General features: G+C 39.6%; 1 protein-coding gene across 6 annotated transcripts in view; it reads right to left on the bottom strand.

The window, feature by feature from the left end:
- The window catches only part of BACH2 (BACH transcriptional regulator 2), a 306097-nt gene that overhangs the window by 222840 nt on the left and 66097 nt on the right, over nt 1–17160 (bottom strand). The window contains exons 1-2 of one of the 6 annotated variants that reach the window (XM_074990877.1): nt 10096–10134; nt 8913–8934 (exon numbers count right to left, since the gene is read on the bottom strand). The exons of 4 other annotated variants lie outside the window; for them this stretch is intronic. The gene's annotated coding sequence lies outside the window, so the exon portion shown is untranslated. Of the gene's footprint in view, nt 1–8912; nt 8935–10095; nt 10155–17160 lie in introns of those variants that run through there. One more of the 6 variants, XM_074990880.1, reaches the window with a different exon arrangement.

Raw genomic sequence — 17160 nt, 5'->3', positions numbered from 1 at the left:
AAAGAGATGTAATTTACAATTTCTCAACATTACAATTAATCTTTAGGCAAAATAACTATATGGTTGCAACTTTTGTCAGAATAGGTGAAATAAACAAAGTAGTTTGTTACCAACCAGCAATATGTTGTTATATGCAGTTCAATGGCTTTGTTTCAACAGATTTCTAGTTAAATAAAAAGGTAGCAATTTACCATAATGAATGTTTTATACATAAGTCCTTTGTGTACAGGGTCTCTAAAGTACACATTATTAAAATCTATTAAACTCTCTATTTAGCAGTATTACTAATGTGCCTATGGGGAAATTATTACAACAAAACAACAGCGGTATTTAAATTTCAGTTATTTAATATGCTCTCCTAATAACCAATCCAGATACAGTAAACTTTCAGATCCTGCAAATAACTGGCATTTTAACCACATGTAAATTTTAGGTACTTTTTCCATAAGTACAGTATACAGAGAGTAAATACAAATAAATATGGCAAATACGGTATAAGTTTACAGTGTACAATACTACTGTTGTTGGTAAATAAAATACTCTGCATACATTTTTGTTTGTTTTTTTAATAACTAATCTTGTTTTCTTTAGTGTTATGCACTGCTAGGTATTCCTCTCTATTATCCAGAATATTTGACTATCTGGCAACCTCTTGGTCCTGGGGCTGCCAGATATGAAAAAATTTACTCTGTGTTCTTTCAGATACAGACAAACTATTTCTAGAATGGCATCATCCATATTCTTCCCGACTATTGTAATAGTGCTTATGGTCATGTAATCATGTAATTTATCAACAAAGTAAAAATTAGTATTTTACCCTAACATGTCTCTCAGAATTAATGTTAAAGGTTGCCACTGTCTTAGAGACAGACCACTGCTCCCTATATATCTTGAGATAGCCCAGGTCTTTGTTGACATAGATAGATTCAACAATAAGTAGCCATCTGTAGCGATTCCCATCAAAACCAGTCTTGTTTCAGTTATGTCTGGGATGCATTGAGCTCTATAACTAACTATAGATCCCATTACTGCACACAACTCAGTGGAGGAAGAATAGTTAACTTGCACAGAACTCGGACTTTGATTAGGGTCTGACCACATGCGCCCATCAAATACACCCACTCCCTAAGCATCAGAGCCTGAGCTCCAGCCCAAGACCAAACATCTAAACAGCTATTTTTACTGTTGTAGAACAAACCCTGATCTGTAGACCTGAGCTATGAGCCTCAATGTCATAGGCTGTTCTTGCTCTATAGGTGTACCAGTGTGACCAAAAGTAGCTTATTTGTAGAGTACTGAAGGAGTGTGTGATAATGTTTTCAAATTATTTCTTATCAACCCTCGTGCAAATGCGGTAAGTTACAGTTGTTAATACTCTTACAAAATGTGTTAGATTTCAATGCAATTAATTTCAAAATTTAAATTATGTTACAACAAAATGTTACAAACAGCATCAGATCTAGTCCTACAGGAAAAGGTTTTGGTTTTTACTAACTGAAATAACATTTTATTACAAAAAGAGAAGAATGGCGTTTGACTGCATAACTGGGATTGAACTCAGGGTACGTAGGTTGAGGTCTGTCAGGATTTGGTAAATCTTGCCCTCTTGCTATTCCTCAGTTTTTCATTACTACAATGGGGGCTCTGTGTGTGTGGGGGGGGGGGATGTTTACAACTTTCTTACATCACAGACACTAGAGAGTGATGAAGCCTATGAAAGCACCTAATCAGGGAAATAGACAGCTTAACTTCCCGTCAAGCCATCAGCATAATCACAACACGAATTTCAAATTCAATTAAATGACAGTTGTAAAGAACAACAATGATTACACCTAGTAAGCAGGAAAAAAAAAGAGGTATGAAGCTAAATATGCATGGAAGTAATGCATCAGGAAGCCATCCTACCACACAAAATAGCAATGTGGTGCTGCTCTGAACTGTCACTTTGCTAGCTTTTCTCAACAAGAATATGTAGAAGGTAAACAAATAAATATATAAAGCAACTCTGGTAGTACATCACCCAGATCATTGTGCATATACTCATGAAAGAGAGAGACCGTGCCTTAATTTAATCTTGAAAGCGATCTTGTATGTACAGTAGAGCATCTGTGGCAAGGATGAACCAAAACTTGCTCCTGCTTACAGGTTCTAAGAAAAGTTCAAGCCCAAGGGCAGATTTGTGCAGTTATGGATATTTTCACTGAACCCAGAGGTGTTCTGGAATAGTTCAGAGAGATCCTCCAAAAAAGGACTATAAGATAATTCCCTATAAATCAAAGTACAAAACACATATCCTTCCTCCAATTACAAACTATTAGCCAGATAGCATTTTCAATTACACAAATGAAACCCTATTACCTTCCCTGGATTTACATGGGCAACAGAGCAGAATTTATCCTCAGCTGGTTATTTATAAAAGGCCAACATTTCCCTAAATTACAGCAAAGAGAGGTTTAGCTCAGTTAAAACAAGAGAAACATTCCTTTCATCCTTTAGAAACCTTAGCTGTTTCTTGATTAGAGGAAGCGGTAAGAAGACCATACCTAAGAAGTGAAATCTTTTATCTATTTGTTTCTTTCTAGTGTAGAACATTTGTCAAGGAAAATTATGATTCCAAGCCCCTGTTCAGGAAAGGGCAACACCACTTTTGGACACAGTATGTTTAACTGCTTTGTCATGATTTTAATAAGCTTAACAACCCATCACACAACAAAAGTTCATCCAGCATCTAGAACTAATACCAAGGATACCTCATGTGGCAGTGGAAGAAGGCGTAAAGTGGCAAATGCGAATCTTGTCACTATCATGACAGAGAAAAAAACTGGAGATGGAAAGATAGTTTGAGGCTAACTGAAATACTAGCACACTTACCACCAGGTAGAATTACAGTATAAAAATCCCCAACTCTTGTGCCGTTCTACTGTATTAAAAAAAGGCATTATGATGTGCCCCTCTAAAATATCCCTCTGCTCTTACACAAGTGTCTTGGCATTTGTGATCACATATGACAGATATATGAGCATTAAGCTGTAACCTGACAAGTGGTATTAACATTTACCTGGCGTGAAAGCTGTGATGTAGCTTTATCCTTATACTTTTGCACAGGCAGAGTAAGCAGCTACTTCTGCCAAGCCGTCATTCTATCCATCTTGCAATCTATAGTTCTGAAATTCACAAGTGTCCTTAACTGCAGTGGGTCTCTAGATCTACCAAAAATACGATTCTCTATTTCTTTTAGCAGAATCAGTGCTTCTAAGCTGGGAACAAGGGACTTTTCCTATATTGCAGCCATGCCAGTTACACCTCCAAACATTTCCTGATAAGGCATCTTCGTAGCTATGTTTAGCTAACTAATTTTCATTCTCTGCTAATATTCAGGTTAAATACAAAATGTTCCCAAAGAAGTTTTAATTCACTGACACCCCCTTACTTCTAGGACACCCAACTTGCTAAGCATTTGAGCACTTACTCCTTTGCTCACAATTAACTTCAGCGCCTAAAGTTATAGGAGATAATAGACCTAATAGGAAGAAAGCTCTGAGATAGGTCTGAGATCAATTTGTGAGAAGGGGAGAAATTAACTATATTAATCAAATAAGTTAGCCAATACGAAACAACAGAAGACCTGGCAGCTGCGGAAGACATCTTTAGGTATAGACTGAAATCAACATCTTAGCCTTTCACGTTCAAACACATTTGAGAAAGTAATGAATGTGCCATGCTCACCCCATGCATGCAGTACTTGACCAGAACACTTCCTTCAAAGGGCTATGGTTACACTACAGCTACTGGTTGATAGAAGTCACTTTTGGGAGAGTTTTCCCCAGCAAAAGCTCTGTCAACAGATCGCATATACATACAAAATCCAATTGGGAGAGACTGCTCCGCACTGTTGACAGAGCAGCTGGGCTGCCCTCTCGACAAAACAGGCAGTCAGAAGCAAACAGGGCTGCCCATTATTGTGGATGCCCCGTCTGTTGAGAGAGGACCCCTGGGGGGTGCTTACACCGCTGATCTGCCAACAGAAATCTGTCGACAGCAGCGTTATGCCCCAAAGTTTTGACACACTGTCAACAAAACCCATTTTGTGTATAAAAGCTCCACAAGTTTTGTGGACAAAAACTCTTTAGTGTAACCATAGCCATGGATGGCCTTTGTATACTTAGAGCTCTAAAATCACATAATGCCACAAAACGTGTCTGAACTGTACACCTAATATTTCACATGGCCGCATAAGTGAGATAACTGGGACAAGCCAATGTCTGAAAGCTATCTGGAATAGGACATCCATCTAGATATTGTAAATGTTGGAACGACAAAGTAAGGATCAGTGACACCAGTCAGAGATTCCAAAGACAGAAGGGACCACTGGCGATAACCTAATCTGATCTTGTGTACAACACAGGCCTCACCTCCCCAACGCCAACAATTCCTGTAACATATCTTCTAGAAAAGCCATCCAATCTCAAATTTAAACATTGCCAGATTGTGTCATACTATTACTTGTTATATTGCAGAGCCTATTATCAAAATATTTGTTCCCCATGTAAATATTTACGCCTTCACCTTCGCTTTGTTAAGCAAAATAGATCAATTTCCTTGAGTATCACTACATGGCATGTTTTCTATTACCTTGACCAACTGTAGTATCTTAATTTTAATCAAGTTCAAATTGAAAGCTACAATAACATATTCCAAAATATTCTCAACATCTGATTTTGTTGAAACAAGCATGCACAAAATCCAGCTGCTTATTTGCCTTCTATATGACATTTCCTTTTACCTACCATGGAACCATTGGAGCTGTGTGCTATTCTTAATGAAACCACACCTTTAGATAAGGATCTTCAATATTTGCATAAGCAAGTAAGTCCTTCATTTATGATGTGATCACAACAATCAATAGCCAATAAATACGGAACTGAGTACCAGTTTAAATGGCAATACAATGCCTTTTGAACCTGGACTTCGCATTGATAAGGAGGAGCAAAAATTATTTACTGGGTCTTTCAAAATGCAAATGGAAAAAGCAGATACTGACAATATACTGATCTCCCCTCAAAAGCACGAAATTCTTAAGATTCAAAGCAATTATTCTGCTCTTTAGTTGTGGCATCAGAACACTAGATAAATTTAAAAATCTTTAAAGGCAAATAAACCAATTGTACACACTTCTGAAATAAAAAGGAGGTATTCTCAGCTCCAAAATGAACAAAGGATTATATATTTTAAAAGATCTGTGTAGTCTTAATTTCTTTTTTAATGTTGATGTTTTATTTATGTTTAACCTTTATGTTTTATAGTTATTTTGAAGTTAGCTCTACTTTTGTTCAGAACTGCTAGGAATACGTTTAATACACAGAACAAATCCATCAATTCACCATTTCTTTCAGCACTGTCCGTGAATGAGGTAAATAATGTTGGTCCCAAGATATGGGAAGTAATATCTTTTATGGGACCTGTTTGTTTCTCTCATCAGCAGAAGTGGGTCCAAAATAAGTTGTTATCAAGTCTCTGAAAGAAGGCAGAAGTTAGATTTCAGTTTTGACTTTTTATGGGGAGATAAATGTTCCACTGTGTAAAGGTGAAAATGTTTTAAAACTGGCTGCAGTATACAGCCTGCTAAAATTCAGCTGCAGAGTATCAGCCACTGAAATTCAAAAAGCTGTTTGTGTACCAAAATTTGAGTTTGAGAAAGATCATGTCATAAGGCCTCTAAAAGCAACTGGACAGGCAATATTTTGTTATCTGGGTTCAAGCAAGAAAAAGTCTCTCTCTGGACTATTCTAATGGTGATGATTCAGTGATTGGACATAAAAATTAAAACAAAAATTTTAATATAAATTAAATTTATTTCAATGCCAGAGACAGAGGAAGGAGCCACGACGTGAGGGAAACAGCACACTGTTCCATTAAACAGAAAGATAGAAAAGAAGCAAGCAGCCAGTGACGGTGGTAAAAACAGGCCTTTGTAATGTAATAGCTGAAGAAAGGGCTCTTGTGTGAGAGTTAACTTCATTGGGGCGGGGGGGGGGGTAAGCCAAGCCAAAAGCCAAATGATAATTTTAGTAGTTGGTACCATCAGAGACAAACCACAAGCAAGAAACTAATGGACTGTTCAGACAAAAGATCAGAAAGTTTGAAGAACCTGATCCATTAATAAGACATAGACTGAAAAATCTGCCAGAGTACCAGTATTAGGAGATGCCCGATGACCATCAGAAAACTCACACACGCATTACTTTGGAGAGCCTTTACCAAGTCTTACATAGGAACTCAGAAAAAGACATTTCTGTATGTGCTGTGTTGTTCATTTTGGCTCAATGCCTGATTATACCGATAAAGTTTAATGTCCAAAAGGGCTTATATTTCTATGTTCTGCGGAAAGGATGGGGAAGAAATTTAAATTTGTTTGGTTAACAGCTGAATGGGGCTCTTCTAACAAAAGTTTGCTTCTGATCATCTGAGCTTGCCGATTTCCAGATGATAAGCTGGCCCCAGAGTTTTACTTGGATCTGAGAAAACTGTGCTTGTCAGGGATTTATTTCAGAGTGGATTCCAAACTACTTCAAGAGGTTAGCAGGACAGCTAACCAGAAGGCTCTCTATATATATAAGGGTGTCTAGGGGAAAGACATACCAGCTTCTCTGGTTGCAACCAAACTCTCTTGAACCACAAACAAAAATTAGACCTGTTTTACTGTCATTTTAAAAGAATCTTGCATTTTGATCCCATGCCACCTTAGACCTCTGGACAGGAGGGAGTTGCATGTATTTAATCACTAAGAATATTACTAGACAATTTAAATTAAAACCTCTACTCAGCATGAATCCCCAATATCTACTTCCGAGCTGCCCTGAAGATAATATACCTGAAGAAAATGAGACATGGCACACTTCCAGCTACCTCTTACTTCTTCCCTCTGCTTTTCTGTCTGGGGAAAATTGTGCTTGTTAAGAGTATAAATGAGCATTTGCAAAATGGAATCATTGCCAAACCCACTTTGGAAATCAACTACCAGCTTCTGATGTCCCCAAGAGAAATTTATAAAAGTTAGTTCATATCTCTGCTAGAGGGAATTGAGTATCTGGGCTTTTCCAGAATGACTCCACAAATGATGAGCTTCAAGTAAATTAGCCAGATCACCTGACTCAAAAGAGAAGTCTCTGGCATCTGCAACTCTGGCACCAGAAAAGATCTCATAGATCTTTGGGAAGAACTGAAGATCTCTCAACCCGAAGCACAGAAACAAGAAAGTCTCGTAAAAGTGAATATAATAGCCTCTTCTGAAGCCTCACTAAAAATAAATGCAATAGACTTAGTGCATCTAGGAAATGTGAGCTCCAGAAATCCTTTTCAGGATTGCAATCCATTTTGAAGAAATATAGACAGGACTGGATCAAGGCTTGAATCTAAAATCCATGGCCTTACTAACCAAGTTAACCACACCAGGGTGCAGATTTGCATGAATCTTGTGCTCCATCTTTTCATCTGGCTGATAGCCATGAAGATCTCTTATTAGCCAGTTATACGTTCTTCAGACCCTGTTGCAGTACAGGAGTGTGCCTCACGTATGCCTACAGAGTTCCAGCAATTAATTCTTGGCCTTGGAATCCTACGTTCTTCAACTACTTTTGTGACAAAAGGAGTGAACTGCCAGATCACCAGAGACAGAGGCAAGAAAACAATTTAAAGCCATCATGCAAAAGCAAAAATAAGGAAAGGAAGTGATATATTACTGTGACTGGCAGTCACCAGGCTGCTGATGTCACAGGCAAGAAGTAAATGCTGCTTACCGCATGGGTGGCAGAAATACAGAGCAGCCACTCTATCGTGGCATTTTTTAAAATCTGAAATATACCTGTCAAAGAAATACCTTTAAATTCTGTTAGTAACCCAACATCGAGAAGAAAAAAGGTTGCTCATGACAGCAATGAAGAAAAATTACTTAAAAATACATCTACCTTAAGCATGTTGCACAGACTTCCCATAAAACATGGAAGCACTTCAGTATTTTCTTTCCAGAGTCCACTATTTCAGGAGGAGAAACTGCTACTATAAATACAAGTATGGAAGGAACCAGGGTCAAAAATATTGCTGGTCTAAATCAAGAGCACAGAACAAGACAAAGGGTCTTGAAGAGTGGATGTAAGCTGAAAGTTAGGTTGCTCTTCGGCACACCTCACAGGGAAATTTTAGGAAGGAAGGTAGGCAGGGAAAGAAAAAAGGACAGTAGATCAAAAGAAAAAAAAACAACTGTTTCCAACACCAAAGGAATGAACAATTCTTGAGACATGCCTAAGCTGGCCGACAGTCCAAAGCAAAGGAGCAAATAAGCAAGAGGAGAGCGGTTCTGCATTGTCAATACAGATAAATAACTAGCTATTTATGTTTGTTTTTTAAACTGGGTTACTTTTTCAGGGGACAGGAAAAAAATCTATTGAGGGTTTTTTTTTCCTTCAGCTCATATGAAGGATTTACATTGTTAACATCCCTTGCTAGGAGTCATGCTGATATTTCCAAGCTGCTCTTAAAGGAGGTAGATGCCAAAATCTTATTGAATTTCAACTGGATGTAGCACACTGGTGTCTTGCTTCATGACTAGGAATCCAATATGCAATACAAATAATTTCACAACAAAAGTGAAATCTGAGGGGAAGGGGCTTATTATCGCTATTTTATAATTGGGTAAAGAGGCCTCTTAGAGAAGACAGAATATTTCCTGCACATCAACAAACTCTTGCATCAGAGTTGAGACTAGGAGTCAAGAACCAAGGCTCCCTTCCTTGCCGCCTCCCTACTCTAAACATTCTACATTGAATCTGAAATACACACATAAAAAAAACAAACAAACTTTAAATTCTGTTAATACTCAACATCTAGAAGAGAAAAAGGTTGTTCATAACCAGCACCTTCTCCCACATACTCGAAACACTGCAGTAGTTTAGGATGAGCATAAAGAGAGAAAGAAAAGGAAAAAAAAAATGAATGAAATAGCTCTGACACACCAAGCAAGAAGAGAAGCACAAATGAGAAATTGAAGCCAAATATTCATTCCAACATGAAAGCACCTTAGTTAGAGCTTAGCTTTTTCTGCAGAAAAGGTAACTCTGCATCAAAAAAGGGATAGGAGGAGCTAAAGAGGCAAACTTCACAATCCCAGGGTAAATCTCTTAACTAGCATTAAGAGTTTAAGACTCAGTTTTTAATTGTTTTACACTGAACTTATTTTATTGACTATACAGCCGAGTAATTCCCAATTCCAGTTTCTGCTCTCCTTTGACATTTAAATTATCTTACCACAAATACCATTCCTGCGGTATTCTAATATTGAGAAAACCTGGGGCAATAGCAAAGTTACTACACTGGGATTTTTTAGAAAATGCAAGATAAACACAGACTACCTTCAGAAGATTATTTAAAACCTTACACATGTAAGTTTGTTCATGATAAATATATATCAACCAACTTAATTTCATAAGGGGGGGAGGCACAGCCTGATCGGCTGCTGGGTCTCATGCTAACTTAATGTTCCGTTACTTATCACTAAGATATAAAATGCCATAAATATGACATACTCCCAAATTCTCCTTAAAGGAGATAGCACTAGAAAGCATTTTGGTTGCTCTGGGTAACAAACCAACTCGACTGAATAAGCATAGTCTATTGTCTGATGTAATGAGTACCATGCCGTAACTGATCTCAAAATGAAAAATGCTTTGCTATAGCGAAGAGTGCTATAGTACAGCACACTTACAAACAATGGTGCACATCCCCCGCCCTCCAGGGTCCTACTAAATAACCTCTGGAAAGAATTAACCATGAGTAATATTCTAATTTGCCCTGTTCTCCATCCCTGGCAACCCCAGTCACACTGGCACCAAGACAAAGCAAACTCCTATTGCATTCCAGAGCCAACTCATTTTCTATAAACCTTCCAGGTATTAGTTTATTGCTACTGTAATCCTGTGCTGTCAGTGTGCCCCGCGTTTTGCGTGTGTAAGAAAGGAAGGTTTTAAGATTTTCTTAATGAATTATCTGGTTTCAAGTGAGTCTGTACACGGACACCTCCCTGTACTGCAAACTAGACATTACCTTATACAAGAATGAATTTGCTGCATTCCTCTGTCTAGCTGCCTCAGAGCCGATTTCCTACACTCCCCATCAGAATCAAACGGCAGTGCTCTCTCCCACCCCTTTCTCCTCCTCTCGCCCTCTACCTCTCCACGACGGCTGATTTTTTTTTTTTTTTTACACTGCCTCACTGTGTTTTTGTGTAAATGATCTCACATGACTCAACAAATCCATCTGCCTGGAGCAGGCCAAGTTTGGAGCCTTCCCAGGAGGGAGGAGAAGAATTGCTTTGTGGAAAGGACCTGGAGCTTTGCCCTCTCTCTGGATCAAATTACCCGCCTGTCAGGCCTGACGGATTTGGCTAAAAATAAAAGGAAGCAGGCCATGAAAAGCAGATGAATGAGTTCAGCAGTTCCTTAGATAACACAAGCTTGGTGTTGCCCAAAACTCCCACAACAGAAACTTCAAATGCTGGGCATGTAAGTGCAATGCTGCAAACCAAGCAAATTTGGTTGTTTAAAAAAAAAAGAATTGTTGAAAACAAATAGATTAAAAGAGAGTGCGAGAGAACAAGGAAGCTGACTGAAGTAGGTTCCTAGCTTGTAAAATGCAAGAGATACTGCATTTCCACTGCAGAGAGAGGGAAGAGAGACATTTTAAAGCTACATATGATGTCAACTTCAGTCTATGCCAGCAAATAGCTAAAAGTCATTTGTGTAAATGTATGCCCAGAGCCCACAGTGGGTATTAAGCACTTAGCTTGGCAATGTAATGACACACTGTAACAATCTGTAATGTGAAGCAGTCAGCAAAGCCCTGGCTCTGAAAGCTATTTCTCCTAACCATTAACCATATGTTTGGCTCCTCTGCTATCCGACCGGGTGTTCCAGCTTACCATCTGGTTCCTATCCACACAAGCAACTGTAAAGCATAGAGTATTTCCCTATGGAACTGCATGTTTCTTTCTGTCTCTCTCTGCTTCCTCCCAGCAAGCGCTCCTTCTCATTCACCACTTTCAAAGCAAACTTCACCTCAGCTAGTGCCACAAAGGCCTTTACTATAATTACATAGGAATGTACCGCTATACAGTAAACAAGTCAAGGAGGGGCATTACAGTTGTACACGATGATGGCTCACGTGTGTACACACACACACACACACACACACACACACACAGAGGCAATGGCAACACTTGATACAGTAGACTAAAAATAGAAATATTCTTCAGAGATCTAGGAGTAGTTTGGGTGACCTTCACACCCGCTCCACTTTCTGGGAACTGTGCTTGAATTCTCCCCTAGAGTTCTCAACGCTCTGCATTCAATCCGGATTACATCACCCTTCATTACTACACAGCGGTAAATTTTTAGTAACGAATTCAGCAGCAAAAAATATGGCAAATATATGCCTTGCCCCTGAAGACACTTCATAAACCCACCTCCCGAATTTTTCAGAACACAAAGGAACTTTCAGAAAAATGAAGGACAGAGGAAAGATTCTGGGGAAAAAGAGATGGAAAACCCTCCCCTCTAGTGAGGATTAAAATGATAAAAAAGCCGTCTATTGTATTTCATCACATTTTTAAGACGACATGTGCCATATGTCTGTGTTATGATCTTGTGAATTTAAATTAGCATTTACATTTTAAAGCATTTTATCCTGTTCTTTGCTTCTAAAAGAGACTTATGGGAGATGAGCAATACGTTTTTTCCCCAACGTTGCTCGTTTGTGACCCAATGTAAAATATTCTCTGATGCAAGCAGTAGCAAATTTAACCAGTGCCACCCTTGCTTCTTTAAATGAAAGCTTACGCAGTGCAGTGAATCACATGTACAATGTTTATTCAAATTACCAGGAAAAAAATGGGGGGGGAACCACTACCCTTGCAAATGTGCATGCGTAGGGAGGATGAGCATACCACGCATTCCTCTTGCTAGGTCTGCAAACTTATTTTTTTAACATAATGAACTTTTCTAACAATACAGACAGAGCGTCCCTACTGTTAGAATAAGCAGTTTCTTATTAAAGAAGGGCAATAGCTCTCAGGAATCTCAAGATTGTAAAACAGTTCACACCAGCTCTGATGTTTTCAAATGTCAGTGCTTTGTCATGAATCTGGAAGTGCCAAGCTGTGACTGCTGTCTCCCACCTCGCCACCTAAGACAGAATGGATAGACTCTAACCGAGAAGAAATGCATAGGAGTTACTAGTTCAGAACAGCTTGACTTAAGCTGCCTCCTCTGCACAAAGGTTTACTGCTAAGCATTACTCATCATCTTCAGCTTGAGCTAAATGTCTACAGTGAACAAGGACACTTTTGGAAAAATTGTATCTCTGAAATTAAGAGAATAAAGTGCAAAAGGCCTACTGCAGGCTCTAACCCCTCAATGAGATAATACTCGTGAGGACATGCCAGCAACTTCACTGCAGCTGTCTGCAAGCATCAGTATTTGCCCATGAAGAACCAATTGTGGGATTGAGGTCCTAGTTACGAGTGCCACAATTAACATTGCAAACTTCTACTTTGGGAATATAATATCCCCTGTCATTTAAAAATGTGCAGGTGAAAGCACAAGATGTGCCCATTATTAGCTTAAATATTTCAGCCTGTCTACACACTGGCAATACACATTGTGGGGATGTGTTTTCTAAAGCATGCAGTGATGCACATTAATGGGTCCCTGCAGACCCTGCTGCTCTGCACTAAATATTCTACAGTGCACTGAAATGTAGGGTTGTGCACTACTGGGGAACATTAAGTGCACTCCAGCAGGGCCTACGTGAACAAATTAACATTCAACACATGGTATATTTTAGAAATCAGACCCCCATTCAGTGCACTAGAAGATTCACCTGGTGTTCCTCAAGCCTCCTTAACTCAGATAAGTTTTGTTTTTCTTCATTGAAATCACTGCTCTGGGATGGGGCTGGGACTGAGGGGGTCTGTATGCAGGCTGCTCTGGGGAAAGAGAGGACTGCCCCAGCCCTCTCACCGCAGCAGCTCGGAGCCAGGTGAGATGTGTCTGTCCAGGGCTGCTGCAGAAGCAACAGGCACAGCTGGGGGAGCAGTGAATGTCCCTCAACTAGGGAACAGACGGACACACAAAACAGACAAACTCTCTAAAATACATCGTATAATACTATAGTATACTATTCTCCAACTCTACCCCTGGCTGGTCCAATGGGGTTATAGCTGCCCAGGTCTACATCTTTGGATCCTTGCTGCTCCCCAGTGGTCATGCTGGAGTAGAACCGTCCCTCCTACCAGACCCCTCCCTTTCCACTTTATGGGAATTCAATTCCAAGCACATCCCATTGCCATGGCACAACTAAACCCTCACTTTACTTCAGGTATGATAAGAGGAATTCATAGCTCTAGCTCTTACCATTTAGGAGGAATTCTTGCAGGGAAAAAAAAAAGACTCTGAGATGGACAGACGCATGAACAGACAGACACACACGACACTTCTCAAACAGATAGATTATTGCTCTTTGTACAAAAGCCCTTCATCTTACAAAAGAGGATCTAAATTCTATGTTCAATGATGTATCCCAACCCATGTAGCAAATACTCTTCTGGCATATTTAAATATTCTTAGCCCCCAACACTCTTACAACATTCAGGAAAAATAAGGGTCCAGGGAAGATATTTGTGCATCTGAGCTGAACCAGAACACATAGGAATAATAACAGGAGTTATGAGATGAATAAGGTCAAATAATAGAGGAATGGAAAAGACTAGTTCCTTGCTTGACCACCAATAGTGGTGCACAGAAAGATGTAATGGTAGTACACTACAATGTCTAAGAATTTTGAAGCCAGAACAACACACTGTGTTCCTCTAGATTGATGGCTGGTATAACATAGTACTTCTCTGAATTATTTTTTTTTCCTCAAGTGCAACAGCTGTGGCCTAACTAGAGCATATATTTTAGAAAAAAACCCTGATCTTGATTTAAGAATTCCCAGCGATGCAGAACTCATCACCAGTAAGCTGTTCCAATGCTGCACCTTATTTCTAGTCTGCATCTATCTTGATTAAATTCCCAACCATTGTATCTTGTTATTCCACATCACATTAACGTACTGCTCAACCTTTGACAATAGACCACCCTGTCACCTTTCGTCAACTCAAATATTTAAATGTGAGTTAAAAGTAACACCAGCTACTACTGGAATCCACCAAACTGCCTTCTCAATACTGGCGGTTTTGCAACCACATTTTGTTATTAAAAAAAAAAAAATGCTTTTTTATTCCCGGGCCCACCCCACAGATTTCTTTTCTCAAGAGACAACACATCAGTTACAAAGATTACAAATTCTTAGCTAGGCACATAGATTAAACATAAAACTCAATTGGACATGTTTTTATCATCACCTGGGAATTACAGTGTTGTGAAGGTCTCAGACATATCCCTGGAATACAAACCTCTTTGGTAATAGGTGAATGTAACTGATCAATAAAAAGCACTGACAGAATCTCCATCAAATTAAACTGAGTCTCCTTGCCAACAAGCATCACCTCAATCTTCCTTAACTACGTTGTTCGCTACAGAAGATGATTCTCAACTACATCTCTATCTCGACTGAGCAAGGAAACGGCATTAAAAAGGTGAGTGAGCTGACTGTCATGAGCATGCTGATGTCACTGCAACCTAAAATTCCTCTTTGCTTTGTAGAGATGAGGTGAAGCAGTGACAGCATATTACTAAGGCCCCCGAAGCTGGATGAAGAGTTGCTGAACACCACTGTATGAGGTTTACGCAGAATGAAGGTATTGAACTACTTTACTCTGCCAGATACCACAGATATGTCAGCAACCACTGGTGGGCAATATATTAAAAAGCCACTGACATATTTATGCACCAATATGGGCACAGGTTTGCAGGACACAACAACGTTACTACAGTTTTCACTCTACATTCCCACAGTTAAAAATCCCTTCCTAAAACAGGCTCAAACAAACACTTTCCTGCTGGCTTTTATAAATGATGTTCCTGATTTCTCTGCCGCCTGACAATACTATCTGAATATAAAGTATTGCACGATTCTTGTATGTAAAATAGTTTTAAAAAACTGTATTAGAAATAACATTCTGATTCCAATTCCTCAGGAGTTTGCAAGTACATTTGAGTTTATGGGGTATTTTTTTGCAATGCTATAAAATATCAAAATGTTTAGCTCATCGTCAAGTTAAAAATACCAATCTAGGAGACACAAATAAATGCTTAATAAATGGAGGGATCTGTTTTAAAACCCTGACGTTATTTGTGAAGAATAACATTGGCTAAGTCTCCAAACTTGAGCTAAATAGTTTACATCTACCCAGACAGTGGATTCAAATCCTGTAAACCTGCACTATTTGAAGTTTGTTATATGTCCAACGGTTGACTACATTTCCTTATGTGTGTCTCACAACGCTAGAGATCAACATTTGGTCAAAAAATGTCTGCAGAACCTTTCTTCCTGGAAAGAGTGAAATGTTATTGTGTACAAAATAAAAGTGTATGTTGTTAATATGAATCTGTTTTTACACACATCCAAACTCTGTTCCTCAAAATGAACAACACCCACTCTCGAAATCCTGTACCAGCCAGATTAACAAATGTGCACATGCTTGTACACTTGCAGAAACAATAGTCTCTTTCAGTTCATACAATTGTCTGAAGAAATAGGCTAAAACGTCATGGGAAAAATTAGAAAATATCTACGGAAAACAGCTCACAAGTAGAAGGGTGGAAGTATTCAATTCAACCAAGAAGAAAAGAAACTAATAGCCTTGTTGCAAGCTCTTCTGTTCACAATAAAGAGGCTTTTTAGCTGACTGTTCGAAAAGGAAAAGAGGTTGATGTTGCATTAGGAAATAACATGCTCAGGAGAGAGATGGAATGACTCCTTAAAGCAGAATGCTTGGGGCAGCTTCACCTCTCAGAGCTGCAGTTCTCTAGTCTGATATTTTTCCGTCTTTACATGCCCCGATCTCTGACTGATGTCAATTACTCTTGCTCAGAAAGAAAGCGCAATACAGTAAACCCCTGAGATAACGCACCTTGGGTTAACACGACTGCTGCCACTGACAAGAGCGGGGAAACCACTCTTGTCAGTGGCATCATCCCAGTCGCTGCCCGGAGAGATTTCCCTGCTCCTATCAGTGGCAAAAGTGGCACCTGTCAGTAGTGGCAGCTGAAAGTCAGGCTCTCAGCTGCCACCACTGACAGGAGTGGGGAAAACAAATGAGGGCACCAGCCCTGTCCAGTTACCCAGCTCTGTAAGCGGAGGGGAGCAGTGCCTGGTCCTCAGCTCCTCTCCAGACCCTGGAGCCAGGAAACTGACCAGGGCTGGTGCCCTCATCACTTTCCTGAGTCCCCCGTGAGTTGCACAGGAAATTTGACTTATGCATTAATAGCTAGACCAAGTAGTAGCTTCATTTTATGGCAGGTAGATATGCTGAAATCTGTACTCCGTTCTAAGCTGTTTGCAAATGTAGCAAAAAGATTGCATGAACAGCAAGATTGAGAAGTAACTTCAAATATAAGCCAGAAGCCAGAGTAAGTAGAGGGTCTAGTGTACTAGAGTTGAGATCCACTGAAGATACAGTGTGGCATGTTGTCACTAAACCTTACATTTTAACCTTGAGTTTCTCAACTACTCTCCACCCACAGCGCCAAAACCTACTATAGGTTTCTGCCATAAACCCTCCCCCCCCCAATCCTTTGTGGCGGAAATCTTTTATTTTGCATGTTTTGGATTTCCTTTAGACTCTCAAAAAAAAATCTAATAAAATGCTGCTGGCCTCTCATGGTTCTACCTAGTAGGTTCCAGAGAAAGGATGTTGCAGGATTGGTGTGGATGCTTAACATCATTCACTTCCCTCTCCATACAATCCTGCCCACACACTACTACTGGGGCGGGCGGGGGGAGGGACGGGATATACATCTTACAGTTGTAAAGCCAGTTAAGGGCTGTGTGCAACCTTATGGTCCCTGCATCTGAGAGCACACTCTCCTCAAGCAGCACCTTGCCATGCAACTCAATGTCCTGTGCCAGGTAAGAAGCTGCAAGAAGGCAGGTTCTCAGAAAAAGCAA

Source organism: Carettochelys insculpta, chromosome 3, assembly GCF_033958435.1.
Source record: "Carettochelys insculpta isolate YL-2023 chromosome 3, ASM3395843v1, whole genome shotgun sequence".
Taxonomy (NCBI): domain Eukaryota; kingdom Metazoa; phylum Chordata; order Testudines; family Carettochelyidae; genus Carettochelys; species Carettochelys insculpta.
This window is presented reverse-complemented; position numbering and strand designations above follow the sequence as displayed.